Genomic DNA, 27,116 nt, shown 5'->3' on the forward strand with positions numbered 1-27,116 from the left:
CCATGAAGCCACTCCCTAGTTGCCATACTAGAGAACCCTTTCCGGAGTATGAGATATATTTTATTAAAATGAAATAACTCGTTATCAGAAGTGCGGTTCGAACCCACGCCCTCATACGAGGATCAGAGCTTAATTCTGACGCCTTAGACCACTCGGCCATCCTGACACGCTTTGAGTTGTTTTCCTTGAAATGAAGCTATAGTACAACCCCGAAATACCTCTCAAAGTTCTATGCTGAATAAAGTCCCTCCCTAGTTGCCAAACTAGAGAACCCTTTCCTGAGTATGATATTAAAATGAAACAATTCGTTGTCAGAAGTGGGGTTCGAACCCACGCCCTCATACGAGGATCAGAGCTTAAATCTGACGCCCTAGACCACTCGGCCATCCTGACACGCTCTGAAACGTTTTCCTTGAAAATGAAGCTATAGTACAACCCCGAAATACCTCTCAGAGTTCTATGCTCCATGAAGCCACTCCCTAGTTGCCATACTAGAGAACCCTTTCCGGAGTATGAGATATATTTTATTAAAATGAAATAACTCGTTATCAGAAGTGCGGTTCGAACCCACGCCCTCATACGAGGATCAGAGCTTAATTCTGACGCCTTAGACCACTCGGCCATCCTGACACGCTTTGAGTTGTTTTCCTTGAAATGAAGCTATAGTACAACCCCGAAATACCTCTCAAAGTTCTATGCTGAATAAAGTCCCTCCCTAGTTGCCAAACTAGAGAACCCTTTCCTGAGTATGATATTAAAATGAAACAATTCGTTGTCAGAAGTGGGGTTCGAACCCACGCCCTCATACGAGGATCAGAGCTTAAATCTGACGCCCTAGACCACTCGGCCATCCTGACACGCTCTGAAACGTTTTCCTTGAAAATGAAGCTATAGTACAACCCCGAAATACCTCTCAGAGTTCTATGCTCCATGAAGCCACTCCCTAGTTGCCATACTAGAGAACCCTTTCCGGAGTATGAGATATATTTTATTAAAATGAAATAACTCGTTATCAGAAGTGCGGTTCGAACCCACGCCCTCATACGAGGATCAGAGCTTAAATCTGACGCCTTAGACCACTCGGCCATCCTGACACGCTCTGAGTCGTTTTCCTTAAAAATGAAGCTATAGTACAACCCCGAAATACCTCTCAGAGTTCTATGCTCCATAAAGCCACTCCCTAGTTGCCAAACTAGAGAACCCTTTCCTTAGTATGATATGTATGTTATTAAAATGAAACAATTCGTTGTCAGAAGTTGGGTTCGAACCCACGCCCTCATACGAGGATCAGAGCTTAAATCGGACGCCTTAGACCACTCGGCCATCCTGACACGCTTTGAGTTGTTTTCCTTGAAATGAAGCTATAGTACAACCCCGAAATACCTCTCAAAGTTCTATGCTGAATAAAGTCCCTCCCTAGTTGCCAAACTAGAGAACCCTTTCCTGAGTATGATATGTATGTTATTAAAATGAAACAATTCGTTGTCAGAAGTGGGGTTCGAACCCACGCCCTCATACGAGGATCAGAGCTTAAATCTGACGCCTTAGACCACTCGGCCATCCTGACACGCTCTGAAACGTTTCCCTTGAAAATGAAGCTATAGTACAACCCCGAAATACCTCTCAGAGTTCTATGCTCCATGAAGCCACTCCCTAGTTGCCAAACTAGAGAACCCTTTCCTGAGTATGATATGTATGTTATTAAAATGAAACAATTCGTTGTCAGAAGTGGGGTTCGAACCCACGCCCTCATACGAGGATCAGAGCTTAAATCTGACGCCTTAGACCACTCGGCCATCCTGACACGCTCTGAAACGTTTCCCTTGAAAATGAAGCTATAGTACAACCCTGAAATACCTCCAAGAGTTCTATGCTCCATGAAGCCACTCCCTAGTTGCCATACTAGAGAACCCTTTCCGGAGTATGAGATATATTTTATTAAAATGAAACAACTCGCTATCAGAAGTGCGGTTCGAACCCACGCCCTCATACGAGGATCAGAGCTTAATTCTGACGCCTTAGACCACTCGGCCATCCTGACACGCTTTGAGTTGTTTTCCTTGAAATGAAGCTATAGTACAACCCCGAAATAACTCTCAAAGTTCTATGCTGAATAAAGTCCCTCCCTAGTTGCCAAACTAGAGAACCCTTTCCTGAGTATGATATTAAAATGAAACAATACGTTGTCAGAAGTGGGTTTCGAATCCACGCCCTCATACGAGGATCAGAGCTTAAATCTGACGCCCTAGACCACTCGGCCATCCTGACACGCTCTGAAACGTTTCCCTTGAAAATGAAGCTATAGTACAACCCTGAAATACCTCCAAGAGTTCTATGCTCCATGAAGCCACTCCCTAGTTGCCATACTAGAGAACCCTTTCCGGAGTATGAGATATATTTTATTAAAATGAAATAACTCGTTATCAGAAGTGGGGTTCGAACCCACGCCCTCATACGAGGATCAGAGCTTAAATCTGACGCCTTAGACCACTCGGCCATCCTGACACGCTCTGAAACGTTTCCCTTGAAAATGAAGCTATAGTACAACCCCGAAATACCTCTCAGAGTTCTATGCTCCATGAAGCCACTCCCTAGTTGCCAAACTAGAGAACCCTTTCCTGAGTATGATATGTATGTTATTAAAATGAAACAATTCGTTGTCAGAAGTGGGGTTCGAACCCACGCCCTCATACGAGGATCAGAGCTTAAATCTGACGCCTTAGACCACTCGGCCATCCTGACACGCTCTGAAACGTTTCCCTTGAAAATGAAGCTATAGTACAACCCCGAAATACCTCTCAGAGTTCTATGCTCCATGAAGCCACTCCCTAGTTGCCAAACTAGAGAACCCTTTCCTGAGTATGATATGTATGTTATTAAAATGAAACAATTCGTTGTCAGAAGTGGGGTTCGAACCCACGCCCTCATACGAGGATCAGAGCTTAAATCTGACGCCTTAGACCACTCGGCCATCCTGACACGCTCTGAAACGTTTCCCTTGAAAATGAAGCTATAGTACAACCCTGAAATACCTCCAAGAGTTCTATGCTCCATGAAGCCACTCCCTAGTTGCCATACTAGAGAACCCTTTCCGGAGTATGAGATATATTTTATTAAAATGAAACAACTCGCTATCAGAAGTGCGGTTCGAACCCACGCCCTCATACGAGGATCAGAGCTTAATTCTGACGCCTTAGACCACTCGGCCATCCTGACACGCTTTGAGTTGTTTTCCTTGAAATGAAGCTATAGTACAACCCCGAAATACCTCTCAAAGTTCTATGCTGAATAAAGTCCCTCCCTAGTTGCCAAACTAGAGAACCCTTTCCTGAGTATGATATTAAAATGAAACAATTCGTTGTCAGAAGTGGGGTTCGAACCCACGCCCTCATACGAGGATCAGAGCTTAAATCTGACGCCCTAGACCACTCGGCCATCCTGACACGCTATGAAACGTTTTCCTTGAAAATGAAGCTATAGTACAACCCCGAAATACCTCTCAGAGTTCTATGCTCCATGAAGCCACTCCCTAGTTGCCAAACTAAAGAACCCTTTCCTGAGTATGATATGTATGTTATTAAAATGAAACAATTCGTTGTCAGAAGTGGGGTTCGAACCCACGCCCTCATATGAGGATCAGAGCTTAAATCTGACGCCTTAGACCACTCGGCCATCCTGACACGCTCTGAAACGTTTCCCTTGAAAATGAAGCTATAGTACAACCCTGGAATACCTCCAAGAGTTCTATGCTCCATGAAGTTACTCCCTAGTTGCCATACTAGAGAACCCTTTCCGGAGTATGAGATATATTTTATTAAAATGAAATAACTCGTTATCAGAAGTGCGGTTCGAACCCACGCCCTCATACGAGGATCAGAGCTTAAATCTGACGCCTTAGACCACTCGGCCATCCTGACACGCTCTGAAACGTTTTCCTTGAAAATGAAGCTATAGTACAACCCCGAAATACCTCTCAGAGTTCTATGCTCCATGAAGCCACTGCCTAGTTGCCAAACTAGAGAACCCTTTCCTGAGTATGATATGTATGTTATTAAAATGAAACAATTCGTTGTCAGAAGTGGGGTTCGAACCCACGCCCTCATACGAGGATCAGAAATTAAATCTGACGCCTTAGACCACTCGGCCATCCTGACACGCTCTGAAACGTTTCCCTTGAAAATGAAGCTATAGTACAACCCTGAAATACCTCCAAGAGTTCTATGCTCCATGAAGCCACTCCCTAGTTGCCATACTAGAGAACCCTTTCCGGAGTATGAGATATATTTTATTAAAATGAAATAACTCGTTATCAGAAGTGCGGTTCGAACCCACGCCCTCATACGAGGATCAGAGCTTAATTCTGACGCCTTAGACCACTCGGCCATCCTGACACGCTATGAAACGTTTTCCTTGAAAATGAAGCTATAGTACAACCCCGAAATACCTCTCAGAGTTCTATGCTCCATGAAGCCACTCCCTAGTTGCCAAACTAAAGAACCCTTTCCTGAGTATGATATGTATGTTATTAAAATGAAACAATTCGTTGTCAGAAGTGGGGTTCGAACCCACGCCCTCATATGAGGATCAGAGCTTAAATCTGACGCCTTAGACCACTCGGCCATCCTGACACGCTCTGAAACGTTTCCCTTGAAAATGAAGCTATAGTACAACCCTGGAATACCTCCAAGAGTTCTATGCTCCATGAAGTTACTCCCTAGTTGCCATACTAGAGAACCCTTTCCGGAGTATGAGATATATTTTATTAAAATGAAATAACTCGTTATCAGAAGTGCGGTTCGAACCCACGCCCTCATACGAGGATCAGAGCTTAAATCTGACGCCTTAGACCACTCGGCCATCCTGACACGCTCTGAAACGTTTTCCTTGAAAATGAAGCTATAGTACAACCCCGAAATACCTCTCAGAGTTCTATGCTCCATGAAGCCACTGCCTAGTTGCCAAACTAGAGAACCCTTTCCTGAGTATGATATGTATGTTATTAAAATGAAACAATTCGTTGTCAGAAGTGGGGTTCGAACCCACGCCCTCATACGAGGATCAGAAATTAAATCTGACGCCTTAGACCACTCGGCCATCCTGACACGCTCTGAAACGTTTCCCTTGAAAATGAAGCTATAGTACAACCCTGAAATACCTCCAAGAGTTCTATGCTCCATGAAGCCACTCCCTAGTTGCCATACTAGAGAACCCTTTCCGGAGTATGAGATATATTTTATTAAAATGAAATAACTCGTTATCAGAAGTGCGGTTCGAACCCACGCCCTCATACGAGGATCAGAGCTTAATTCTGACGCCTTAGACCACTCGGCCATCCTGACACGCTTTGAGTTGTTTTCCTTGAAATGAAGCTATAGTACAACCCCGAAATACCTCTCAAAGTTCTATGCTGAATAAAGTCCCTCCCTAGTTGCCAAACTAGAGAACCCTTTCCTGAGTATGATATTAAAATGAAACAATTCGTTGTCAGAAGTGGGGTTCGAACCCACGCCCTCATACGAGGATCAGAGCTTAAATCTGACGCCCTAGACCACTCGGCCATCCTGACACGCTCTGAAACGTTTCCCTTGAAAATGAAGCTATAGTACAACCCTGAAATACCTCCAAGAGTTCTATGCTCCATGAAGCCACTCCCTAGTTGCCATACTAGAGAACCCTTTCCGGAGTATGAGATATATTTAATTAAAATGAAATCCTATGAAAAACATTAACATGTACAAAAATGGGCCAAGCCTCGCCTCGTGCCCTTTCCGCCGTAAAACGTTCTGAGATCCCATGTAGAGCCAAGTCTGCCTTTTGTTCTCATTCAATCGCCAATTGTACAATTATGTTATAAATTAAGTCCTTTTCCTAATTAATAACCAATATTCTTTGACTCTATCATAATTATACATCTTTGTTCGTATCAAAAATATCGTGACTTGGCAATCGCAGGTAAGTAATATTAAAAGGAAGTCGAAGGGATATTCACTAAATCCTTGCCGATTTTAAAATAATCGAAGGGGATGACCTGCGCTTGCCAAGTCACGATATTTTTGATACGAACAAAGATGTATAATTATGATAGAGTCAAAGAATATTGGTTATTAATTAGGAAAAGGACTTAATTTATAACATAATTGTACAATTGGCGATTGAATGAGAACAAAAGGCAGACTTGGCTCTACATGGGATCTCAGAACGTTTTACGGCGGAAAGGGCACGAGGCGAGGCTTGGCCCATTTTTGTACATGTTAATGTTTTTCATAGGATCTCACTTCTTTTTGTAGACCCTCTCGTTATACTTCGGTATAGTAGTTATATTAAAACAAGACCCTCTCGTGGTACTTCGTTTGCCAATATAACGTTTGTCCTTATTTACGCTGAATTACCCCTTTCGACCCGCAGAGAATATGTAATAAAGATTGTACGCGATATCCTAATATAAGAATGTAGCATCAGTTACGACACATTTCTTTTAAACTACTACTCTTATTAGCTTTAATATATATTTAACTTTCGGTTAACTTTGGACCATTACGTCCTTTCGTCAAGAACACACACTATTTCTGTTGAAAAGACGGCAGCGCCATCTAGTTTTAAAATAAAGAACTAAAGAACAATTTTATAAAAATTTCGGGATGTTTTAATTTTTCTGTGCTTTATAAAATAAATGAAAACTAAATCCTGAATTTTAAGTTTCTATCTACCCTAGAAGTACCTTAGAATTTTGATGATCGGTGAGTGAGTGAGTGAGTGACAAAATAAGGTAAATTTCACCTTCGATATTTCGAAAAGTATATAGGGTAGGAACTTGAAATTTGGAAACTATAGCTAGGATTGACAGTCCTCGGGGCAAGCAAAATTTCAGACTTTTACCTATACCCATCACGAAGTTACAGTGGGCTTAAAAGTGTCGTGAGTTGCTTCGAGAAAAGGGTGTCAGTGCTCGACTTGGCTGGGAGCACTGCCGTGCTCCCAGATAACTCGTTATCAGAAGTGGGGTTCGAACCCACGCCCTCATACGAGGATCAGAGCTTAAATCTGACGCCTTAGACCACTCGGCCATCCTGACACGCTTTGAGTTGTTTTCCTTGAAATGAAGCTATAGTACAACCCCGAAATACCTCTCAAAGTTCTATGCTGAATAAAGTCCCTCCCTAGTTGCCAAACTAGAGAACCCTTTCCTGAGTATGATATTAAAATGAAACAATTCGTTGTCAGAAGTGGGGTTCGAACCCACGCCCTCATACGAGGATCAGAGCTTAAATCTGACGCCCTAGACCACTCGGCCATTCTGACACGCTATGAAACGTTTTCCTTGAAAATGAAGCTATAGTACAACCCCGAAATACCTCTCAGAGTTCTATGCTCCATGAAGCCACTCCCTAGTTGCCAAACTAAAGAACCCTTTCCTGAGTATGATATGTATGTTATTAAAATGAAACAATTCGTTGTCAGAAGTGGGGTTCGAACCCACGCCCTCATATGAGGATCAGAGCTTAAATCTGACGCCTTAGACCACTCGGCCATCCTGACACGCTCTGAAACGTTTCCCTTGAAAATGAAGCTATAGTACAACCCTGGAATACCTCCAAGAGTTCTATGCTCCATGAAGTTACTCCCTAGTTGCCATACTAGAGAACCCTTTCCGGAGTATGAGATATATTTTATTAAAATGAAATAACTCGTTATCAGAAGTGCGGTTCGAACCCACGCCCTCATACGAGGATCAGAGCTTAAATCTGACGCCCTAGACCACTCGGCCATCCTGACACGCTTTGAGTTGTTTTCCTTGAAATGAAGCTATAGTACAACCCCGAAATACCTCTCAAAGTTCTATGCTGAATAAAGTCCCTCCCTAGTTGCCAAACTAGAGAACCCTTTCCTGAGTATGATATTAAAATGAAACAATTCGTTGTCAGAAGTGGGGTTCGAACCCACGCCCTCATACGAGGATCAGAGCTCAAATCTGACGCCCTAGACCACTCGGCCATCCTGACACGCTATGAAACGTTTTCCTTGAAAATGAAGCTATAGTACAACCCCGAAATACCTCCAAGAGTTCTATGCTCCATGAAGTTACTCCCTAGTTGCCATACTAGAGAACCCTTTCCGGAGTATGAGATATATTTTATTAAAATGAAATAACTCGTTATCAGAAGTGCGGTTCGAACCCACGCCCTCATACGAGGATCAGAGCTTAAATCTGACGCCTTAGACCACTCGGCCATCCTGACACGCTCTGAAACGTTTTCCTTGAAAATGAAGCTATAGTACAACCCCGAAATACCTCTCAGAGTTCTATGCTCCATGAAGCCACTGCCTAGTTGCCAAACTAGAGAACCCTTTCCTGAGTATGATATGTATGTTATTAAAATGAAACAATTCGTTGTCAGAAGTGGGGTTCGAACCCACGCCCTCATATGAGGATCAGAGCTTAAATCTGACGCCTTAGACCACTCGGCCATCCTGACACGCTCTGAAACGTTTCCCTTGAAAATGAAGCTATAGTACAACCCTGGAATACCTCCAAGAGTTCTATGCTCCATGAAGTTACTCCCTAGTTGCCATACTAGAGAACCCTTTCCGGAGTATGAGATATATTTTATTAAAATGAAATAACTCGTTATCAGAAGTGCGGTTCGAACCCACGCCCTCATACGAGGATCAGAGCTTAAATCTGACGCCTTAGACCACTCGGCCATCCTGACACGCTCTGAAACGTTTTCCTTGAAAATGAAGCTATAGTACAACCCCGAAATACCTCTCAGAGTTCTATGCTCCATGAAGCCACTGCCTAGTTGCCAAACTAGAGAACCCTTTCCTGAGTATGATATGTATGTTATTAAAATGAAACAATTCGTTGTCAGAAGTGGGGTTCGAACCCACGCCCTCATACGAGGATCAGAAATTAAATCTGACGCCTTAGACCACTCGGCCATCCTGACACGCTCTGAAACGTTTCCCTTGAAAATGAAGCTATAGTACAACCCTGAAATACCTCCAAGAGTTCTATGCTCCATGAAGCCACTCCCTAGTTGCCATACTAGAGAACCCTTTCCGGAGTATGAGATATATTTTATTAAAATGAAATAACTCGTTATCAGAAGTGCGGTTCGAACCCACGCCCTCATACGAGGATCAGAGCTTAATTCTGACGCCTTAGACCACTCGGCCATCCTGACACGCTTTGAGTTGTTTTCCTTGAAATGAAGCTATAGTACAACCCCGAAATACCTCTCAAAGTTCTATGCTGAATAAAGTCCCTCCCTAGTTGCCAAACTAGAGAACCCTTTCCTGAGTATGATATTAAAATGAAACAATTCGTTGTCAGAAGTGGGGTTCGAACCCACGCCCTCATACGAGGATCAGAGCTTAAATCTGACGCCCTAGACCACTCGGCCATCCTGACACGCTCTGAAACGTTTCCCTTGAAAATGAAGCTATAGTACAACCCTGAAATACCTCCAAGAGTTCTATGCTCCATGAAGCCACTCCCTAGTTGCCATACTAGAGAACCCTTTCCGGAGTATGAGATATATTTAATTAAAATGAAATCCTATGAAAAACATTAACATGTACAAAAATGGGCCAAGCCTCGCCTCGTGCCCTTTCCGCCGTAAAACGTTCTGAGATCCCATGTAGAGCCAAGTCTGCCTTTTGTTCTCATTCAATCGCCAATTGTACAATTATGTTATAAATTAAGTCCTTTTCCTAATTAATAACCAATATTCTTTGACTCTATCATAATTATACATCTTTGTTCGTATCAAAAATATCGTGACTTGGCAATCGCAGGTAAGTAATATTAAAAGGAAGTCGAAGGGATATTCACTAAATCCTTGCCGATTTTAAAATAATCGAAGGGGATGACCTGCGCTTGCCAAGTCACGATATTTTTGATACGAACAAAGATGTATAATTATGATAGAGTCAAAGAATATTGGTTATTAATTAGGAAAAGGACTTAATTTATAACATAATTGTACAATTGGCGATTGAATGAGAACAAAAGGCAGACTTGGCTCTACATGGGATCTCAGAACGTTTTACGGCGGAAAGGGCACGAGGCGAGGCTTGGCCCATTTTTGTACATGTTAATGTTTTTCATAGGATCTCACTTCTTTTTGTAGACCCTCTCGTTATACTTCGGTATAGTAGTTATATTAAAACAAGACCCTCTCGTGGTACTTCGTTTGCCAATATAACGTTTGTCCTTATTTACGCTGAATTACCCCTTTCGACCCGCAGAGAATATGTAATAAAGATTGTACGCGATATCCTAATATAAGAATGTAGCATCAGTTACGACACATTTCTTTTAAACTACTACTCTTATTAGCTTTAATATATATTTAACTTTCGGTTAACTTTGGACCATTACGTCCTTTCGTCAAGAACACACACTATTTCTGTTGAAAAGACGGCAGCGCCATCTAGTTTTAAAATAAAGAACTAAAGAACAATTTTATAAAAATTTCGGGATGTTTTAATTTTTCTGTGCTTTATAAAATAAATGAAAACTAAATCCTGAATTTTAAGTTTCTATCTACCCTAGAAGTACCTTAGAATTTTGATGATCGGTGAGTGAGTGAGTGAGTGACAAAATAAGGTAAATTTCACCTTCGATATTTCGAAAAGTATATAGGGTAGGAACTTGAAATTTGGAAACTATAGCTAGGATTGACAGTCCTCGGGGCAAGCAAAATTTCAGACTTTTACCTATACCCATCACGAAGTTACAGTGGGCTTAAAAGTGTCGTGAGTTGCTTCGAGAAAAGGGTGTCAGTGCTCGACTTGGCTGGGAGCACTGCCGTGCTCCCAGATAACTCGTTATCAGAAGTGGGGTTCGAACCCACGCCCTCATACGAGGATCAGAGCTTAAATCTGACGCCTTAGACCACTCGGCCATCCTGACACGCTTTGAGTTGTTTTCCTTGAAATGAAGCTATAGTACAACCCCGAAATACCTCTCAAAGTTCTATGCTGAATAAAGTCCCTCCCTAGTTGCCAAACTAGAGAACCCTTTCCTGAGTATGATATTAAAATGAAACAATTCGTTGTCAGAAGTGGGGTTCGAACCCACGCCCTCATACGAGGATCAGAGCTTAAATCTGACGCCCTAGACCACTCGGCCATTCTGACACGCTATGAAACGTTTTCCTTGAAAATGAAGCTATAGTACAACCCCGAAATACCTCTCAGAGTTCTATGCTCCATGAAGCCACTCCCTAGTTGCCAAACTAAAGAACCCTTTCCTGAGTATGATATGTATGTTATTAAAATGAAACAATTCGTTGTCAGAAGTGGGGTTCGAACCCACGCCCTCATATGAGGATCAGAGCTTAAATCTGACGCCTTAGACCACTCGGCCATCCTGACACGCTCTGAAACGTTTCCCTTGAAAATGAAGCTATAGTACAACCCTGGAATACCTCCAAGAGTTCTATGCTCCATGAAGTTACTCCCTAGTTGCCATACTAGAGAACCCTTTCCGGAGTATGAGATATATTTTATTAAAATGAAATAACTCGTTATCAGAAGTGCGGTTCGAACCCACGCCCTCATACGAGGATCAGAGCTTAAATCTGACGCCCTAGACCACTCGGCCATCCTGACACGCTTTGAGTTGTTTTCCTTGAAATGAAGCTATAGTACAACCCCGAAATACCTCTCAAAGTTCTATGCTGAATAAAGTCCCTCCCTAGTTGCCAAACTAGAGAACCCTTTCCTGAGTATGATATTAAAATGAAACAATTCGTTGTCAGAAGTGGGGTTCGAACCCACGCCCTCATACGAGGATCAGAGCTTAAATCTGACGCCCTAGACCACTCGGCCATCCTGACACGCTATGAAACGTTTTCCTTGAAAATGAAGCTATAGTACAACCCCGAAATACCTCCAAGAGTTCTATGCTCCATGAAGTTACTCCCTAGTTGCCATACTAGAGAACCCTTTCCGGAGTATGAGATATATTTTATTAAAATGAAATAACTCGTTATCAGAAGTGCGGTTCGAACCCACGCCCTCATACGAGGATCAGAGCTTAAATCTGACGCCTTAGACCACTCGGCCATCCTGACACGCTCTGAAACGTTTTCCTTGAAAATGAAGCTATAGTACAACCCCGAAATACCTCTCAGAGTTCTATGCTCCATGAAGCCACTGCCTAGTTGCCAAACTAGAGAACCCTTTCCTGAGTATGATATGTATGTTATTAAAATGAAACAATTCGTTGTCAGAAGTGGGGTTCGAACCCACGCCCTCATATGAGGATCAGAGCTTAAATCTGACGCCTTAGACCACTCGGCCATCCTGACACGCTCTGAAACGTTTCCCTTGAAAATGAAGCTATAGTACAACCCTGGAATACCTCCAAGAGTTCTATGCTCCATGAAGTTACTCCCTAGTTGCCATACTAGAGAACCCTTTCCGGAGTATGAGATATATTTTATTAAAATGAAATAACTCGTTATCAGAAGTGCGGTTCGAACCCACGCCCTCATACGAGGATCAGAGCTTAAATCTGACGCCTTAGACCACTCGGCCATCCTGACACGCTCTGAAACGTTTTCCTTGAAAATGAAGCTATAGTACAACCCCGAAATACCTCTCAGAGTTCTATGCTCCATGAAGCCACTGCCTAGTTGCCAAACTAGAGAACCCTTTCCTGAGTATGATATGTATGTTATTAAAATGAAACAATTCGTTGTCAGAAGTGGGGTTCGAACCCACGCCCTCATACGAGGATCAGAAATTAAATCTGACGCCTTAGACCACTCGGCCATCCTGACACGCTCTGAAACGTTTCCCTTGAAAATGAAGCTATAGTACAACCCTGAAATACCTCCAAGAGTTCTATGCTCCATGAAGCCACTCCCTAGTTGCCATACTAGAGAACCCTTTCCGGAGTATGAGATATATTTTATTAAAATGAAATAACTCGTTATCAGAAGTGCGGTTCGAACCCACGCCCTCATACGAGGATCAGAGCTTAATTCTGACGCCTTAGACCACTCGGCCATCCTGACACGCTTTGAGTTGTTTTCCTTGAAATGAAGCTATAGTACAACCCCGAAATACCTCTCAAAGTTCTATGCTGAATAAAGTCCCTCCCTAGTTGCCAAACTAGAGAACCCTTTCCTGAGTATGATATTAAAATGAAACAATTCGTTGTCAGAAGTGGGTTTCGAATCCACGCCCTCATACGAGGATCAGAGCTTAAATCTGACGCCCTAGACCACTCGGCCATCCTTACACGCTCTGAAACGTTTCCCTTGAAAATGAAGCTATAGTACAACCCTGAAATACCTCCAAGAGTTCTATGCTCCATGAAGCCACTCCCTAGTTGCCATACTAGAGAACCCTTTCCGGAGTATGAGATATATTTTATTAAAATGAAATAACTCGTTATCAGAAGTGGGGTTCGAACCCACGCCCTCATACGAGGATCAGAGCTTAAATCTGACGCCTTAAACCACTCGGCCATCCTGACACGCTTTGAGTTGTTTTCCTTGAAATGAAGCTATAGTACAACCCCGAAATACCTCTCAAAGTTCTATGCTGAATAAAGTCCCTCCCTAGTTGCCAAACTAGAGAACCCTTTCCTGAGTATGATATTAAAATGAAACAATTCGTTGTCAGAAGTGGGGTTCGAACCCACGCCCTCATACGAGGATCAGAGCTTAAATCTGACGCCCTAGACCACTCGGCCATCCTGACACGCTATGAAACGTTTTCCTTGAAAATGAAGCTATAGTACAACCCCGAAATACCTCTCAGAGTTCTATGCTCCATGAAGCCACTCCCTAGTTGCCAAACTAGAGAACCCTTTCCTGAGTATGATATGTATGTTATTAAAATGAAACAATTCGTTGTCAGAAGTGGGGTTCGAACCCACGCCCTCATACGAGGATCAGAGCTTAAATCTGACGCCTTAGACCACTCGGCCATCCTGACACGCTCTGAAACGTTTCCCTTGAAAATGAAGCTATAGTACAACCCTGGAATACCTCCAAGAGTTCTATGCTCCATGAAGTTACTCCCTAGTTGCCATACTAGAGAACCCTTTCCGGAGTATGAGATATATTTTATTAAAATGAAATAACTCGTTATCAGAAGTGCGGTTCGAACCCACGCCCTCATACGAGGATCAGAACTTAAATCTAACGCCTTAGACCACTCGGCCATCCTGACACGCTCTGAAACGTTTTCCTTGAAAATGAAGCTATAATACAACCCCGAAATACCTCTCAGAGTTCTATGCTCCATGAAGCCACTCCCTAGTTGCCAAACTAGAGAACCCTTTCCGGAGTATGAGATATATTTTATTAAAATGAAATAACTCGTTATCAGAAGTGCGGTTCGAACCCACGCCCTCATACGAGGATCAGAGCTTAATTCTGACGCCTTAGACCACTCGGCCATCCTGACACGCTTTGAGTTGTTTTCCTTGAAATGAAGCTATAGTACAACCCCGAAATACCTCTCAAAGTTCTATGCTGAATAAAGTCCCTCCCTAGTTGCCAAACTAGAGAACCCTTTCCTGAGTATGATATTAAAATGAAACAATTCGTTGTCAGAAGTGGGGTTCGAACCCTCGCCCTCATACGAGGATCAGAGCTTAAATCTGACGCCTTAGACCACTCGGCCATCCTGACACGCTCTGAAACGTTTCCCTTGAAAATGAAGCTATAGTACAACCCCGAAATACCTCTCAGAGTTCTATGCTCCATGAAGCCACTCCCTAGTTGCCAAACTAGAGAACCCTTTCCTGAGTATGATATGTATGTTATTAAAATGAAACAATTCGTTGTCAGAAGTGGGGTTCGAACCCACGCCCTCATACGAGGATCAGAAATTAAATCTGACGCCTTAGACCACTCGGCCATCCTGACACGCTCTGAAACGTTTCCCTTGAAAATGAAGCTATAGTACAACCCTGAAATACCTCCAAGAGTTCTATGCTCCATGAAGCCACTCCCTAGTTGCCATACTAGAGAACCCTTTCCGGAGTATGAGATATATTTTATCAAAATGAAATAACTCGTTATCAGAAGTGCGGTTCGAACCCACGCCCTCATACGAGGATCAGAGCTTAAATCTGACGCCTTATACCACTCGGCCATCCTGACACGCTCTGAGTCGTTTTCCTTTAAAATGAAGCTATAGTACAACCCCGAAATACCTCTCAGAGTTCTATGCTCCATAAAGCCACTCCCTAGTTGCCAAACTAGAGAACCCTTTCCTTAGTATGATATGTATGTTATTAAAATGAAACAATTCGTTGTCAGAAGTTGGGTTCGAACCCACGCCCTCATACGAGGATCAGAGCTTAAATCGGACGCCTTAGACCACTCGGCCATCCTGACACGCTTTGAGTTGTTTTCCTTGAAATGAAGCTATAGTACAACCCCGAAATACCTCTCAAAGTTCTATGCTGAATAAAGTCCCTCCCTAGTTGCCAAACTAGAGAGTCCTTTCCTGAGTATGATATTAAAATGAAACAATACGTTGTCAGAAGTGGGTTTCGATTCCACGCCCTCATACGAGGATCAGAGCTTAAATCTGACGCCCTAGACCACTCGGCCATCCTGACACGCTCTGAAACGTTTCCCTTGAAAATGAAGCTATAGTACAACCCTGAAATACCTCCAAGAGTTCTATGCTCCATGAAGCCACTCCCTAGTTGCCATACTAGAGAACCCTTTCCGGAGTATGAGATATATTTTATTAAAATGAAATAACTCGTTATCAGAAGTGCGGTTCGAACCCACGCCCTCATACGAGGATCAGAGCTTAAATCTGACGCCTTATACCACTCGGCCATCCTGACACGCTCTGAGTCGTTTTCCTTTAAAATGAAGCTATAGTACAACCCCGAAATACCTCTCAGAGTTCTATGCTCCATAAAGCCACTCCCTAGTTGCCAAACTAGAGAACCCTTTCCTTAGTATGATATGTATGTTATTAAAATGAAACAATTCGTTGTCAGAAGTTGGGTTCGAACCCACGCCCTCATACGAGGATCAGAGCTTAAATCGGACGCCTTAGACCACTCGGCCATCCTGACACGCTTTGAGTTGTTTTCCTTGAAATGAAGCTATAGTACAACCCCGAAATACCTCTCAAAGTTCTATGCTGAATAAAGTCCCTCCCTAGTTGCCAAACTAGAGAACCCTTTCCTGAGTATGATATTAAAATGAAACAATTCGTTGTCAGAAGTGGGGTTCGAACCCACGCCCTCATACGAGGATCAGAGCTAAATCTGACGCCTTAGACCACTCGGCCATCCTGACACGCTCTGAAACGTTTCCCTTGAAAATGAAGCTATAGTACAACCCCGAAATACCTCTCAGAGTTCTATGCTCCATGAAGCCACTCCCTAGTTGCCAAACTAGAGAACCCTTTCCTGAGTATGATATGTATGTTATTAAAATGAAACAATTCGTTGTCAGAAGTGGGGTTCGAACCCACGCCCTCATACGAGGATCAGAGCTTAAATCTGACGCCTTAGACCACTCGGCCATCCTGACACGCTCTGAAACGTTTCCCTTGAAAATGAAGCTATAGTACAACCCTGAAATACCTCCAAGAGTTCTATGCTCCATGAAGCCACTCCCTAGTTGCCATACTAGAGAACCCTTTCCGGAGTATGAGATATATTTTATTAAAATGAAATAACTCGTTATCAGAAGTGCGGTTCGAACCCACGCCCTCATACGAGGATCAGAGCTTAAATCTGACGCCTTATACCACTCGGCCATCCTGACACGCTCTGAGTCGTTTTCCTTTAAAATGAAGCTATAGTACAACCCCGAAATACCTCTCAGAGTTCTATGCTCCATAAAGCCACTCCCTAGTTGCCAAACTAGAGAACCCTTTCCTTAGTATGATATGTATGTTATTAAAATGAAACAATTCGTTGTCAGAAGTTGGGTTCGAACCCACGCCCTCATACGAGGATCAGAGCTTAAATCGGACGCCTTAGACCACTCGGCCATCCTGACACGCTTTGAGTTGTTTTCCTTGAAATGAAGCTATAGTACAACCCCGAAATACCTCTCAAAGTTCTATGCTGAATAAAGTCCCTCCCTAGTTGCCAAACTAGAGAACCCTTTCCTGAGTATGATATTAAAATGAAACAATTCGTTGTCAGAAGTGGGGTTCGAACCCACGCCCTCATACGAGGATCAGAGCTTAAATCTGACGCCTTAGACCACTCGGCCATCCTGACACGCTCTGAAACGTTTCCCTTGAAAATGAAGCTATAGTACAACCCCGAAATACCTCTCAGAGTTCTATGCTCCATGAAGCCACTCCCTAGTTGCCAAACTAGAGAACCCTTTCCTGAGTATGATATGTATGTTATTAAAATGAAACAATTCGTTGTCAGAAGTGGGGTTCGAACCCACGCCCTCATACGAGGATCAGAGCTTAAATCTGACGCCTTAGACCACTCGGCCATCCTGACACGCTCTGAAACGTTTCCCTTGAAAATGAAGCTATAGTACAACCCTGAAATACCTCCAAGAGTTCTATGCTCCATGAAGCCACTCCCTAGTTGCCAAACTAGAGAACCCTTTCCTGAGTATGATATTAAAATGAAACAATACGTTGTCAGAAGTGGGTTTCGAATCCACGCCCTCATACGAGGATCAGAGCTTAAATCTGACGCCCTAGACCACTCGGCCATCCTGACACGCTCTGAAACGTTTCCCTTGAAAATGAAGCTATAGTACAACCCCGAAATACCTCTCAAAGTTCTATGCTGAATAAAGTCCTTCCCTAGTTGCCAAACTAGAGAACCCTTTCCTGAGTATGATATTAAAATGAAACAATTCGTTGTCAGAAGTGGGGTTCGAACCCACGCCCTCATACGAGGATCAGAGCTTAAATCTGACGCCCTAGACCACTCGGCCATCCTGACACGCTATGAAACGTTTTCCTTGAAAATGAAGCTATAGTACAACCCCGAAATACCTCTCAGAGTTCTATGCTCCATGAAGCCACTCCCTAGTTGCCAAACTAGAGAACCCTTTCCTGAGTATGATATGTATGTTATTAAAATGAAACAATTCGTTGTCAGAAGTGGGGTTCGAACCCACGCCCTCATACGAGGATCAGAGCTTAAATCTGACGCCTTAGACCACTCGGCCATCCTGACACGCTTTGAGTTGTTTTCCTTGAAATGAAGCTATAGTACAACCCCGAAATACCTCTCAAAGTTCTATGCTGAATAAAGTCCCTCCCTAGTTGCCAAACTAGAGAACCCTTTCCTGAGTATGATATTAAAATGAAACAATTCGTTGTCAGAAGTGGGGTTCGAACCCACGCCCTCATACGAGGATCAGAGCTTAAATCTGACGCCCTAGACCACTCGGCCATCCTGACACGCTATGAAACGTTTTCCTTGAAAATGAAGCTATAGTACAACCCCGAAATACCTCTCAGAGTTCTATGCTCCATGAAGCCACTCCCTAGTTGCCAAACTAAAGAACCCTTTCCTGAGTATGATATGTATGTTATTAAAATGAAACAATTCGTTGTCAGAAGTGGGGTTCGAACCCACGCCCTCATATGAGGATCAGAGCTTAAATCTGACGCCTTAGACCACTCGGCCATCCTGACACGCTCTGAAACGTTTCCCTTGAAAATGAAGCTATAGTACAACCCTGGAATACCTCCAAGAGTTCTATGCTCCATGAAGTTACTCCCTAGTTGCCATACTAGAGAACCCTTTCCGGAGTATGAGATATATTTTATTAAAATGAAATAACTCGTTATCAGAAGTGCGGTTCGAACCCACGCCCTCATACGAGGATCAGAGCTTAAATCTGACGCCTTAGACCACTCGGCCATCCTGACACGCTCTGAAACGTTTTCCTTGAAAATGAAGCTATAGTACAACCCCGAAATACCTCTCAGAGTTCTATGCTCCATGAAGCCACTGCCTAGTTGCCAAACTAGAGAACCCTTTCCTGAGTATGATATGTATGTTATTAAAATGAAACAATTCGTTGTCAGAAGTGGGGTTCGAACCCACGCCCTCATACGAGGATCAGAAATTAAATCTGACGCCTTAGACCACTCGGCCATCCTGACACGCTCTGAAACGTTTCCCTTGAAAATGAAGCTATAGTACAACCCTGAAATACCTCCAAGAGTTCTATGCTCCATGAAGCCACTCCCTAGTTGCCATACTAGAGAACCCTTTCCGGAGTATGAGATATATTTTATTAAAATGAAATAACTCATTATCAGAAGTGGGGTTCGAACCCACGCCCTCATACGAGGATCAGAGCTTAAATCTGACGCCTTAGACCACTCGGCCATCCTGACACGCTCTGAGTTGTTTTCCTTGAAATGAAGCTATAGTACAACCCCGAAATACCTCTCAAAGTTCTATGCTGAATAAAGTCCCTCCCTAGTTGCCAAACTAGAGAACCCTTTCCTGAGTATGATATTAAAATGAAACAATTCGTTGTCAGAAGTGGGGTTCGAACCCACGCCCTCATACGAGGATCAGAGCTTAAATCTGACGCCCTAGACCACTCGGCCATCCTGACACGCTATGAAACGTTTTCCTTGAAAATGAAGCTATAGTACAACCCCGAAATACCTCTCAGAGTTCTATGCTCCATGAAGCCACTCCCTAGTTGCCAAACTAGAGAACCCTTTCCTGAGTATGATATGTATGTTATTAAAATGAAACAATTCGTTGTCAGAAGTGGGGTTCGAACCCACGCCCTCATACGAGGATCAGAGCTTAATTCTGACGCCTTAGACCACTCGGCCATCCTGACACGCTCTGAAACGTTTCCCTTGAAAATGAAGCTATAGTACAACCCTGGAATACCTCCAAGAGTTCTATGCTCCATGAAGTTACTCCCTAGTTGCCATACTAGAGAACCCTTTCCGGAGTATGAGATATATTTTATTAAAATGAAATAACTCGTTATCAGAAGTGCGGTTCGAACCCACGCCCTCATACGAGGATCAGAGCTTAAATCTGACGCCTTAGACCACTCGGCCATCCTGACACGCTCTGAAACGTTTTCCTTGAAAATGAAGCTATAGTACAACCCCGAAATACCTCTCAGAGTTCTATGCTCCATGAAGCCACTGCCTAGTTGCCAAACTAGAGAACCCTTTCCTGAGTATGATATGTATGTTATTAAAATGAAACAATTCGTTGTCAGAAGTGGGGTTCGAACCCACGCCCTCATACGAGGATCAGAAATTAAATCTGACGCCTTAGACCACTCGGCCATCCTGACACGCTCTGAAACGTTTCCCTTGAAAATGAAGCTATAGTACAACCCTGAAATACCTCCAAGAGTTCTATGCTCCATGAAGCCACTCCCTAGTTGCCATACTAGAGAACCCTTTCCGGAGTATGAGATATATTTTATTAAAATGAAATAACTCGTTATCAGAAGTGCGGTTCGAACCCACGCCCTCATACGAGGATCAGAGCTTAATTCTGACGCCTTAGACCACTCGGCCATCCTGACACGCTTTGAGTTGTTTTCTTGAAATGAAGCTATAGTACAACCCCGAAATACCTCTCAAAGTTCTATGCTGAATAAAGTCCCTCCCTAGTTGCCAAACTAGAGAACCCTTTCCTGAGTATGATATTAAAATGAAACAATTCGTTGTCAGAAGTGGGTTTCGAATCCACGCCCTCATACGAGGATCAGAGCTTAAATCTGACGCCCTAGACCACTCGGCCATCCTGACACGCTCTGAAACGTTTCCCTTGAAAATGAAGCTATAGTACAACCCTGAAATACCTCCAAGAGTTCTATGCTCCATGAAGCCACTCCCTAGTTGCCATACTAGAGAACCCTTTCCGGAGTATGAGATATATTTTATTAAAATGAAATAACTCGTTACCAGAAGTGGGGTTCGAACCCACGCCCTCATACGAGGATCAGAGCTTAAATCTGACGCCCTAGACCACTCGGCCATCCTGACACGCTATGAAACGTTTTCCTTGAAAATGTAGCTATAGTACAACCCCGAAATACCTCTCAGAGTTCTATGCTCCATGAAGCCACTCCCTAGTTGCCAAACTAGAGAACCCTTTCCTGAGTATGATATGTATGTTATTAAAATGAAACAATTCGTTGTCAGAAGTGGGGTTCGAACCCACGCCCTCATACGAGGATCAGAGCTTAAATCTGACGCCTTAGACCACTCGGCCATCCTGACACGCTCTGAAACGTTTCCCTTGAAAATGAAGCTATAGTACAACCCTGGAATACCTCCAAGAGTTCTATGCTCCATGAAGTTACTCCCTAGTTGCCATACTAGAGAACCCTTTCCGGAGTATGAGATATATTTTATTAAAATGAAATAACTCGTTATCAGAAGTGCGGTTCGAACCCACGCCCTCATACGAGGATCAAAACTTAAATCTAACGCCTTAGACCACTCGGCCATCCTGACACGCTCTGAAACGTTTTCCTTGAAAATGAAGCTATAGTACAACCCCGAAATACCTCTCAGAGTTCTATGCTCCATGAAGCCACTCCCTAGTTGCCAAAATAGAGAACCCTTTCCTGAGTATGATATGTATGTTATTAAAATGAAACAATTCGTTGTCAGAAGTGGGGTTCGAACCCACGCCCTCATACGAGGATCAGAGCTTAAATCTGACGCCTTAGACCACTCGGCCATCCTGACACGCTCTGAAACGTTTCCCTTGAAAATGAAGCTATAGTACAACCCTGGAATACCTCCAAGAGTTCTATGCTCCATGAAGTTACTCCCTAGTTGCCATACTAGAGAACCCTTTCCGGAGTATGAGATATATTTTATTAAAATGAAATAACTCGTTATCAGAAGTGCGGTTCGAACCCACGCCCTCATACGAGGATCAGAACTTAAATCTAACGCCTTAGACCACTCGGCCATCCTGACACGCTCTGAAACGTTTTCCTTGAAAATGAAGCTATAGTACAACCCCGAAATACCTCTCAGAGTTCTATGCTCCATGAAGCCACTCCCTAGTTGCCAAAATAGAGAACCCTTTCCTGAGTATGATATGTATGTTATTAAAATGAAACAATTCGTTGTCAGAAGTGGGGTTCGAACCCACGCCCTCATACGAGGATCAGAGCTTAAATCTGACGCCCTAGACCACTCGGCCATCCTGACACGCTATGAAACGTTTTCCTTGAAAATGAAGCTATAGTACAACCCCGAAATACCTCTCAGAGTTCTATGCTCCATGAAGCCACTCCCTAGTTGCCAAACTAGAGAACCCTTTCCTGAGTATGATATGTATGTTATTAAAATGAAACAATTCGTTGTCAGAAGTGGGGTTCGAACCCACGCCCTCATACGAGGATCAGAGCTTAATTCTGACGCCTTAGACCACTCGGCCATCCTGACACGCTCTGAAACGTTTCCCTTGAAAATGAAGCTATAGTACAACCCTGGAATACCTCCAAGAGTTCTATGCTCCATGAAGTTACTCCCTAGTTGCCATACTAGAGAACCCTTTCCGGAGTATGAGATATATTTTATTAAAATGAAATAACTCGTTATCAGAAGTGCGGTTCGAACCCACGCCCTCATACGAGGATCAGAGCTTAATTCTGACGCCTTAGACCACTCGGCCATCCTGACACGCTTTGAGTTGTTTTCCTTGAAATGAAGCTATAGTACAACCCCGAAATACCTCTCAAAGTTCTATGCTGAATAAAGTCCCTCCCTAGTTGCCAAACTAGAGAACCCTTTCCTGAGTATGATATTAAAATGAAACAATTCGTTGTCAGAAGTGGGTTTCGAATCCACGCCCTCATACGAGGATCAGAGCTTAAATCTGACGCCCTAGACCACTCGGCCATCCTGACACGCTCTGAAACGTTTCCCTTGAAAATGAAGCTATAGTACAACCCTGAAATACCTCCAAGAGTTCTATGCTCCATGAAGCCACTCCCTAGTTGCCATACTAGAGAACCCTTTCCGGAGTATGAGATATATTTTATTAAAATGAAATAACTCGTTACCAGAAGTGGGGTTCGAACCCACGCCCTCATACGAGGATCAGAGCTTAAATCTGACGCCCTAGACCACTCGGCCATCCTGACACGCTATGAAACGTTTTCCTTGAAAATGTAGCTATAGTACAACCCCGAAATACCTCTCAGAGTTCTATGCTCCATGAAGCCACTCCCTAGTTGCCAAACTAGAGAACCCTTTCCTGAGTATGATATGTATGTTATTAAAATGAAACAATTCGTTGTCAGAAGTGGGGTTCGAACCCACGCCCTCATACGAGGATCAGAGCTTAAATCTGACGCCTTAGACCACTCGGCCATCCTGACACGCTCTGAAACGTTTCCCTTGAAAATGAAGCTATAGTACAACCCTGGAATACCTCCAAGAGTTCTATGCTCCATGAAGTTACTCCCTAGTTGCCATACTAGAGAACCCTTTCCGGAGTATGAGATATATTTTATTAAAATGAAATAACTCGTTATCAGAAGTGCGGTTCGAACCCACGCCCTCATACGAGGATCAGAACTTAAATCTAACGCCTTAGACCACTCGGCCATCCTGACACGCTCTGAAACGTTTTCCTTGAAAATGAAGCTATAGTACAACCCCGAAATACCTCTCAGAGTTCTATGCTCCATGAAGCCACTCCCTAGTTGCCAAAATAGAGAACCCTTTCCTGAGTATGATATGTATGTTATTAAAATGAAACAATTCGTTGTCAGAAGTGGGGTTCGAACCCACGCCCTCATACGAGGATCAGAAATTAAATCTGACGCCTTAGACCACTCGGCCATCCTGACACGCTCTGAAACGTTTCCCTTGAAAATGAAGCTATAGTACAACCCTGAAATACCTCCAAGAGTTCTATGCTCCATGAAGCCACTCCCTAGTTGCCATACTAGAGAACCCTTTCCGGAGTATGAGATATATTTTATTAAAATGAAATAACTCGTTATCAGAAGTGCGGTTCGAACCCACGCCCTCATACGAGGATCAGAGCTTAATTCTGACGCCTTAGACCACTCGGCCATCCTGACACGCTTTGAGTTGTTTTCCTTGAAATGAAGCTATAGTACAACCCCGAAATACCTCTCAAAGTTCTATGCTGAATAAAGTCCCTCCCTAGTTGCCAAACTAGAGAACCCTTTCCTGAGTATGATATTAAAATGAAACAATTCGTTGTCAGAAGTGGGTTTCGAATCCACGCCCTCATACGAGGATCAGAACTTAAATCTAACGCCTTAGACCACTCGGCCATCCTGACACGCTCTGAAACGTTTTCCTTGAAAATGAAGCTATAGTACAACCCCGAAATACCTCTCAGAGTTCTATGCTCCATGAAGCCACTCCCTAGTTGCCAAAATAGAGAACCCTTTCCTGAGTATGATATGTATGTTATTAAAATGAAACAATTCGTTGTCAGAAGTGGGGTTCGAACCCACGCCCTCATACGAGGATCAGAGCTTAAATCTGACGCCTTTGACCACTCGGCCATCCTGACACGCTCTGAAACGTTTCCCTTGAAAATGAAGCTATAGTACAACCCTGGAATACCTCCAAGAGTTCTATGCTCCATGAAGTTACTCCCTAGTTGCCATACTAGAGAACCCTTTCCGGAGTATGAGATATATTTTATTAAAATGAAATAACTCGTTATCAGAAGTGCGGTTCGAACCCACGCCCTCATACGAGGATCAGAACTTAAATCTAACGCCTTAGACCACTCGGCCATCCTGACACGCTCTGAAACGTTTTCCTTGAAAATGAAGCTATAGTACAACCCCGAAATACCTCTCAGAGTTCTATGCTCCATGAAGCCACTCCCTAGTTGCCAAAATAGAGAACCCTTTCCTGAGTATGATATGTATGTTATTAAAATGAAACAATTCGTTGTCAGAAGTGGGGTTCGAACCCACGCCCTCATACGAGGATCAGAGCTTAAATCTGACGCCCTAGACCACTCGGCCATCCTGACACGCTATGAAACGTTTTCCTTGAAAATGAAGCTATAGTACAACCCCGAAATACCTCTCAGAGTTCTATGCTCCATGAAGCCACTCCCTAGTTGCCAAACTAGAGAACCCTTTCCTGAGTATGATATGTATGTTATTAAAATGAAACAATTCGTTGTCAGAAGTGGGGTTCGAACCCACGCCCTCATACGAGGATCAGAGCTTAATTCTGACGCCTTAGACCACTCGGCCATCCTGACACGCTCTGAAACGTTTCCCTTGAAAATGAAGCTATAGTACAACCCTGGAATACCTCCAAGAGTTCTATGCTCCATGAAGTTACTCCCTAGTTGCCATACTAGAGAACCCTTTCCGGAGTATGAGATATATTTTATTAAAATGAAATAACTCGTTATCAGAAGTGCGGTTCGAACCCACGCCCTCATACGAGGATCAGAGCTTAATTCTGACGCCTTAGACCACTCGGCCATCCTGACACGCTTTGAGTTGTTTTCCTTGAAATGAAGCTATAGTACAACCCCGAAATACCTCTCAAAGTTCTATGCTGAATAAAGTCCCTCCCTAGTTGCCAAACTAGAGAACCCTTTCCTGAGTATGATATTAAAATGAAACAATTCGTTGTCAGAAGTGGGTTTCGAATCCACGCCCTCATACGAGGATCAGAGCTTAAATCTGACGCCCTAGACCACTCGGCCATCCTGACACGCTCTGAAACGTTTCCCTTGAAAATGAAGCTATAGTACAACCCTGAAATACCTCCAAGAGTTCTATGCTCCATGAAGCCACTCCCTAGTTGCCATACTAGAGAACCCTTTCCGGAGTATGAGATATATTTTATTAAAATGAAATAACTCGTTACCAGAAGTGGGGTTCGAACCCACGCCCTCATACGAGGATCAAAGCTTAAATCTGACGCCCTAGACCACTCGGCCATCCTGACACGCTATGAAACGTTTTCCTTGAAAATGTAGCTATAGTACAACCCCGAAATACCTCTCAGAGTTCTATGCTCCATGAAGCCACTCCCTAGTTGCCAAACTAGAGAACCCTTTCCTGAGTATGATATGTATGTTATTAAAATGAAACAATTCGTTGTCAGAAGTGGGGTTCGAACCCACGCCCTCATACGAGGATCAGAGCTTAAATCTGACGCCTTAGACCACTCGGCCATCCTGACACGCTCTGAAACGTTTCCCTTGAAAATGAAGCTATAGTACAACCCTGGAATACCTCCAAGAGTTCTATGCTCCATGAAGTTACTCCCTAGTTGCCATACTAGAGAACCCTTTCCGGAGTATGAGATATATTTTATTAAAATGAAATAACTCGTTATCAGAAGTGCGGTTCGAACCCACGCCCTCATACGAGGATCAGAACTTAAATCTAACGCCTTAGACCACTCGGCCATCCTGACACGCTCTGAAACGTTTTCCTTGAAAATGAAGCTATAGTACAACCCCGAAATACCTCTCAGAGTTCTATGCTCCATGAAGCCACTCCCTAGTTGCCAAAATAGAGAACCCTTTCCTGAGTATGATATGTATGTTATTAAAATGAAACAATTCGTTGTCAGAAGTGGGGTTCGAACCCACGCCCTCATACGAGGATCAGAAATTAAATCTGACGCCTTAGACCACTCGGCCATCCTGACACGCTCTGAAACGTTTCCCTTGAAAATGAAGCTATAGTACAACCCTGAAATACCTCCAAGAGTTCTATGCTCCATGAAGCCACTCCCTAGTTGCCATACTAGAGAACCCTTTCCGGAGTATGAGATATATTTTATTAAAATGAAATAACTCGTTATCAGAAGTGCGGTTCGAACCCACGCCCTCATACGAGGATCAGAGCTTAATTCTGACGCCTTAGACCACTCGGCCATCCTGACACGCTTTGAGTTGTTTTCCTTGAAATGAAGCTATAGTACAACCCCGAAATACCTCTCAAAGTTCTATGCTGAATAAAGTCCCTCCCTAGTTGCCAAACTAGAGAACCCTTTCCTGAGTATGATATTAAAATGAAACAATTCGTTGTCAGAAGTGGGTTTCGAATCCACGCCCTCATACGAGGATCAGAGCTTAAATCTGACGCCCTAGACCACTCGGCCATCCTGACACGCTCTGAAACGTT

General features: G+C 43.4%; 53 non-coding genes across 53 annotated transcripts; all 53 read right to left on the reverse strand.

Annotated features, from left to right (window-relative positions):
- Positions 1 to 309: 309 nt before the first annotated feature.
- TRNAL-UAA (transfer RNA leucine (anticodon UAA)) lies at positions 310 to 393 on the reverse strand. The gene has a single exon. It is a non-coding gene; the product is annotated as a tRNA-Leu (tRNA).
- Positions 394 to 773: 380 nt separating this feature from the next.
- On the reverse strand, positions 774 to 857 carry TRNAL-UAA (transfer RNA leucine (anticodon UAA)). The gene has a single exon. It is a non-coding gene; the product is annotated as a tRNA-Leu (tRNA).
- A 626-nt stretch (positions 858 to 1,483) lies between these two features.
- Positions 1,484 to 1,567, reverse strand: TRNAL-UAA (transfer RNA leucine (anticodon UAA)). Its single transcript has one exon. It is a non-coding gene; the product is annotated as a tRNA-Leu (tRNA).
- Positions 1,568 to 1,720: 153 nt separating this feature from the next.
- Positions 1,721 to 1,804, reverse strand: TRNAL-UAA (transfer RNA leucine (anticodon UAA)). The gene has a single exon. It is a non-coding gene; the product is annotated as a tRNA-Leu (tRNA).
- A 617-nt stretch (positions 1,805 to 2,421) lies between these two features.
- On the reverse strand, positions 2,422 to 2,505 carry TRNAL-UAA (transfer RNA leucine (anticodon UAA)). Its single transcript has one exon. It is a non-coding gene; the product is annotated as a tRNA-Leu (tRNA).
- A 153-nt stretch (positions 2,506 to 2,658) lies between these two features.
- TRNAL-UAA (transfer RNA leucine (anticodon UAA)) lies at positions 2,659 to 2,742 on the reverse strand. The gene has a single exon. It is a non-coding gene; the product is annotated as a tRNA-Leu (tRNA).
- A 153-nt stretch (positions 2,743 to 2,895) lies between these two features.
- On the reverse strand, positions 2,896 to 2,979 carry TRNAL-UAA (transfer RNA leucine (anticodon UAA)). The gene has a single exon. It is a non-coding gene; the product is annotated as a tRNA-Leu (tRNA).
- Positions 2,980 to 3,359: 380 nt separating this feature from the next.
- On the reverse strand, positions 3,360 to 3,443 carry TRNAL-UAA (transfer RNA leucine (anticodon UAA)). The gene has a single exon. It is a non-coding gene; the product is annotated as a tRNA-Leu (tRNA).
- A 153-nt stretch (positions 3,444 to 3,596) lies between these two features.
- On the reverse strand, positions 3,597 to 3,680 carry TRNAL-UAA (transfer RNA leucine (anticodon UAA)). Its single transcript has one exon. It is a non-coding gene; the product is annotated as a tRNA-Leu (tRNA).
- Positions 3,681 to 4,070: 390 nt separating this feature from the next.
- Positions 4,071 to 4,154, reverse strand: TRNAL-UAA (transfer RNA leucine (anticodon UAA)). The gene has a single exon. It is a non-coding gene; the product is annotated as a tRNA-Leu (tRNA).
- A 390-nt stretch (positions 4,155 to 4,544) lies between these two features.
- Positions 4,545 to 4,628, reverse strand: TRNAL-UAA (transfer RNA leucine (anticodon UAA)). Its single transcript has one exon. It is a non-coding gene; the product is annotated as a tRNA-Leu (tRNA).
- A 390-nt stretch (positions 4,629 to 5,018) lies between these two features.
- On the reverse strand, positions 5,019 to 5,102 carry TRNAL-UAA (transfer RNA leucine (anticodon UAA)). The gene has a single exon. It is a non-coding gene; the product is annotated as a tRNA-Leu (tRNA).
- A 380-nt stretch (positions 5,103 to 5,482) lies between these two features.
- On the reverse strand, positions 5,483 to 5,566 carry TRNAL-UAA (transfer RNA leucine (anticodon UAA)). Its single transcript has one exon. It is a non-coding gene; the product is annotated as a tRNA-Leu (tRNA).
- Positions 5,567 to 6,988: 1,422 nt separating this feature from the next.
- On the reverse strand, positions 6,989 to 7,072 carry TRNAL-UAA (transfer RNA leucine (anticodon UAA)). The gene has a single exon. It is a non-coding gene; the product is annotated as a tRNA-Leu (tRNA).
- A 143-nt stretch (positions 7,073 to 7,215) lies between these two features.
- Positions 7,216 to 7,299, reverse strand: TRNAL-UAA (transfer RNA leucine (anticodon UAA)). Its single transcript has one exon. It is a non-coding gene; the product is annotated as a tRNA-Leu (tRNA).
- A 153-nt stretch (positions 7,300 to 7,452) lies between these two features.
- TRNAL-UAA (transfer RNA leucine (anticodon UAA)) lies at positions 7,453 to 7,536 on the reverse strand. The gene has a single exon. It is a non-coding gene; the product is annotated as a tRNA-Leu (tRNA).
- A 380-nt stretch (positions 7,537 to 7,916) lies between these two features.
- TRNAS-UGA (transfer RNA serine (anticodon UGA)) lies at positions 7,917 to 8,000 on the reverse strand. The gene has a single exon. It is a non-coding gene; the product is annotated as a tRNA-Ser (tRNA).
- A 390-nt stretch (positions 8,001 to 8,390) lies between these two features.
- TRNAL-UAA (transfer RNA leucine (anticodon UAA)) lies at positions 8,391 to 8,474 on the reverse strand. The gene has a single exon. It is a non-coding gene; the product is annotated as a tRNA-Leu (tRNA).
- Positions 8,475 to 8,864: 390 nt separating this feature from the next.
- TRNAL-UAA (transfer RNA leucine (anticodon UAA)) lies at positions 8,865 to 8,948 on the reverse strand. The gene has a single exon. It is a non-coding gene; the product is annotated as a tRNA-Leu (tRNA).
- Positions 8,949 to 9,328: 380 nt separating this feature from the next.
- On the reverse strand, positions 9,329 to 9,412 carry TRNAL-UAA (transfer RNA leucine (anticodon UAA)). Its single transcript has one exon. It is a non-coding gene; the product is annotated as a tRNA-Leu (tRNA).
- Positions 9,413 to 10,834: 1,422 nt separating this feature from the next.
- Positions 10,835 to 10,918, reverse strand: TRNAL-UAA (transfer RNA leucine (anticodon UAA)). Its single transcript has one exon. It is a non-coding gene; the product is annotated as a tRNA-Leu (tRNA).
- A 143-nt stretch (positions 10,919 to 11,061) lies between these two features.
- TRNAL-UAA (transfer RNA leucine (anticodon UAA)) lies at positions 11,062 to 11,145 on the reverse strand. The gene has a single exon. It is a non-coding gene; the product is annotated as a tRNA-Leu (tRNA).
- A 153-nt stretch (positions 11,146 to 11,298) lies between these two features.
- On the reverse strand, positions 11,299 to 11,382 carry TRNAL-UAA (transfer RNA leucine (anticodon UAA)). The gene has a single exon. It is a non-coding gene; the product is annotated as a tRNA-Leu (tRNA).
- A 380-nt stretch (positions 11,383 to 11,762) lies between these two features.
- Positions 11,763 to 11,846, reverse strand: TRNAL-UAA (transfer RNA leucine (anticodon UAA)). The gene has a single exon. It is a non-coding gene; the product is annotated as a tRNA-Leu (tRNA).
- A 390-nt stretch (positions 11,847 to 12,236) lies between these two features.
- Positions 12,237 to 12,320, reverse strand: TRNAL-UAA (transfer RNA leucine (anticodon UAA)). The gene has a single exon. It is a non-coding gene; the product is annotated as a tRNA-Leu (tRNA).
- Positions 12,321 to 12,710: 390 nt separating this feature from the next.
- TRNAL-UAA (transfer RNA leucine (anticodon UAA)) lies at positions 12,711 to 12,794 on the reverse strand. The gene has a single exon. It is a non-coding gene; the product is annotated as a tRNA-Leu (tRNA).
- Positions 12,795 to 13,411: 617 nt separating this feature from the next.
- TRNAL-UAA (transfer RNA leucine (anticodon UAA)) lies at positions 13,412 to 13,495 on the reverse strand. The gene has a single exon. It is a non-coding gene; the product is annotated as a tRNA-Leu (tRNA).
- A 143-nt stretch (positions 13,496 to 13,638) lies between these two features.
- Positions 13,639 to 13,722, reverse strand: TRNAL-UAA (transfer RNA leucine (anticodon UAA)). The gene has a single exon. It is a non-coding gene; the product is annotated as a tRNA-Leu (tRNA).
- Positions 13,723 to 13,875: 153 nt separating this feature from the next.
- On the reverse strand, positions 13,876 to 13,959 carry TRNAL-UAA (transfer RNA leucine (anticodon UAA)). Its single transcript has one exon. It is a non-coding gene; the product is annotated as a tRNA-Leu (tRNA).
- An 854-nt stretch (positions 13,960 to 14,813) lies between these two features.
- On the reverse strand, positions 14,814 to 14,897 carry TRNAL-UAA (transfer RNA leucine (anticodon UAA)). Its single transcript has one exon. It is a non-coding gene; the product is annotated as a tRNA-Leu (tRNA).
- A 1,554-nt stretch (positions 14,898 to 16,451) lies between these two features.
- Positions 16,452 to 16,535, reverse strand: TRNAL-UAA (transfer RNA leucine (anticodon UAA)). Its single transcript has one exon. It is a non-coding gene; the product is annotated as a tRNA-Leu (tRNA).
- A 617-nt stretch (positions 16,536 to 17,152) lies between these two features.
- TRNAL-UAA (transfer RNA leucine (anticodon UAA)) lies at positions 17,153 to 17,236 on the reverse strand. The gene has a single exon. It is a non-coding gene; the product is annotated as a tRNA-Leu (tRNA).
- A 153-nt stretch (positions 17,237 to 17,389) lies between these two features.
- TRNAL-UAA (transfer RNA leucine (anticodon UAA)) lies at positions 17,390 to 17,473 on the reverse strand. Its single transcript has one exon. It is a non-coding gene; the product is annotated as a tRNA-Leu (tRNA).
- A 372-nt stretch (positions 17,474 to 17,845) lies between these two features.
- Positions 17,846 to 17,929, reverse strand: TRNAL-UAA (transfer RNA leucine (anticodon UAA)). The gene has a single exon. It is a non-coding gene; the product is annotated as a tRNA-Leu (tRNA).
- A 153-nt stretch (positions 17,930 to 18,082) lies between these two features.
- On the reverse strand, positions 18,083 to 18,166 carry TRNAL-UAA (transfer RNA leucine (anticodon UAA)). Its single transcript has one exon. It is a non-coding gene; the product is annotated as a tRNA-Leu (tRNA).
- A 143-nt stretch (positions 18,167 to 18,309) lies between these two features.
- Positions 18,310 to 18,393, reverse strand: TRNAL-UAA (transfer RNA leucine (anticodon UAA)). The gene has a single exon. It is a non-coding gene; the product is annotated as a tRNA-Leu (tRNA).
- Positions 18,394 to 18,546: 153 nt separating this feature from the next.
- TRNAL-UAA (transfer RNA leucine (anticodon UAA)) lies at positions 18,547 to 18,630 on the reverse strand. The gene has a single exon. It is a non-coding gene; the product is annotated as a tRNA-Leu (tRNA).
- A 390-nt stretch (positions 18,631 to 19,020) lies between these two features.
- Positions 19,021 to 19,104, reverse strand: TRNAL-UAA (transfer RNA leucine (anticodon UAA)). The gene has a single exon. It is a non-coding gene; the product is annotated as a tRNA-Leu (tRNA).
- A 153-nt stretch (positions 19,105 to 19,257) lies between these two features.
- TRNAL-UAA (transfer RNA leucine (anticodon UAA)) lies at positions 19,258 to 19,341 on the reverse strand. Its single transcript has one exon. It is a non-coding gene; the product is annotated as a tRNA-Leu (tRNA).
- A 143-nt stretch (positions 19,342 to 19,484) lies between these two features.
- TRNAL-UAA (transfer RNA leucine (anticodon UAA)) lies at positions 19,485 to 19,568 on the reverse strand. The gene has a single exon. It is a non-coding gene; the product is annotated as a tRNA-Leu (tRNA).
- A 153-nt stretch (positions 19,569 to 19,721) lies between these two features.
- Positions 19,722 to 19,805, reverse strand: TRNAL-UAA (transfer RNA leucine (anticodon UAA)). The gene has a single exon. It is a non-coding gene; the product is annotated as a tRNA-Leu (tRNA).
- Positions 19,806 to 20,195: 390 nt separating this feature from the next.
- Positions 20,196 to 20,279, reverse strand: TRNAL-UAA (transfer RNA leucine (anticodon UAA)). Its single transcript has one exon. It is a non-coding gene; the product is annotated as a tRNA-Leu (tRNA).
- Positions 20,280 to 21,132: 853 nt separating this feature from the next.
- On the reverse strand, positions 21,133 to 21,216 carry TRNAL-UAA (transfer RNA leucine (anticodon UAA)). Its single transcript has one exon. It is a non-coding gene; the product is annotated as a tRNA-Leu (tRNA).
- A 390-nt stretch (positions 21,217 to 21,606) lies between these two features.
- TRNAL-UAA (transfer RNA leucine (anticodon UAA)) lies at positions 21,607 to 21,690 on the reverse strand. The gene has a single exon. It is a non-coding gene; the product is annotated as a tRNA-Leu (tRNA).
- A 390-nt stretch (positions 21,691 to 22,080) lies between these two features.
- Positions 22,081 to 22,164, reverse strand: TRNAL-UAA (transfer RNA leucine (anticodon UAA)). Its single transcript has one exon. It is a non-coding gene; the product is annotated as a tRNA-Leu (tRNA).
- Positions 22,165 to 22,317: 153 nt separating this feature from the next.
- TRNAL-UAA (transfer RNA leucine (anticodon UAA)) lies at positions 22,318 to 22,401 on the reverse strand. The gene has a single exon. It is a non-coding gene; the product is annotated as a tRNA-Leu (tRNA).
- An 854-nt stretch (positions 22,402 to 23,255) lies between these two features.
- TRNAL-UAA (transfer RNA leucine (anticodon UAA)) lies at positions 23,256 to 23,339 on the reverse strand. The gene has a single exon. It is a non-coding gene; the product is annotated as a tRNA-Leu (tRNA).
- Positions 23,340 to 23,729: 390 nt separating this feature from the next.
- Positions 23,730 to 23,813, reverse strand: TRNAL-UAA (transfer RNA leucine (anticodon UAA)). Its single transcript has one exon. It is a non-coding gene; the product is annotated as a tRNA-Leu (tRNA).
- Positions 23,814 to 24,430: 617 nt separating this feature from the next.
- Positions 24,431 to 24,514, reverse strand: TRNAL-UAA (transfer RNA leucine (anticodon UAA)). The gene has a single exon. It is a non-coding gene; the product is annotated as a tRNA-Leu (tRNA).
- Positions 24,515 to 24,904: 390 nt separating this feature from the next.
- TRNAL-UAA (transfer RNA leucine (anticodon UAA)) lies at positions 24,905 to 24,988 on the reverse strand. Its single transcript has one exon. It is a non-coding gene; the product is annotated as a tRNA-Leu (tRNA).
- A 153-nt stretch (positions 24,989 to 25,141) lies between these two features.
- TRNAL-UAA (transfer RNA leucine (anticodon UAA)) lies at positions 25,142 to 25,225 on the reverse strand. Its single transcript has one exon. It is a non-coding gene; the product is annotated as a tRNA-Leu (tRNA).
- Positions 25,226 to 26,079: 854 nt separating this feature from the next.
- Positions 26,080 to 26,163, reverse strand: TRNAL-UAA (transfer RNA leucine (anticodon UAA)). The gene has a single exon. It is a non-coding gene; the product is annotated as a tRNA-Leu (tRNA).
- Positions 26,164 to 26,553: 390 nt separating this feature from the next.
- On the reverse strand, positions 26,554 to 26,637 carry TRNAL-UAA (transfer RNA leucine (anticodon UAA)). Its single transcript has one exon. It is a non-coding gene; the product is annotated as a tRNA-Leu (tRNA).
- Positions 26,638 to 27,116: the final 479 nt, after the last annotated feature.

This window comes from Phalangium opilio, unplaced genomic scaffold (assembly GCF_054372755.1).
Source record: "Phalangium opilio isolate 3A_F unplaced genomic scaffold, DU_Popi_V2 ptg000043l_1, whole genome shotgun sequence".
In the NCBI taxonomy this organism is placed as follows: domain Eukaryota; kingdom Metazoa; phylum Arthropoda; class Arachnida; order Opiliones; family Phalangiidae; genus Phalangium; species Phalangium opilio.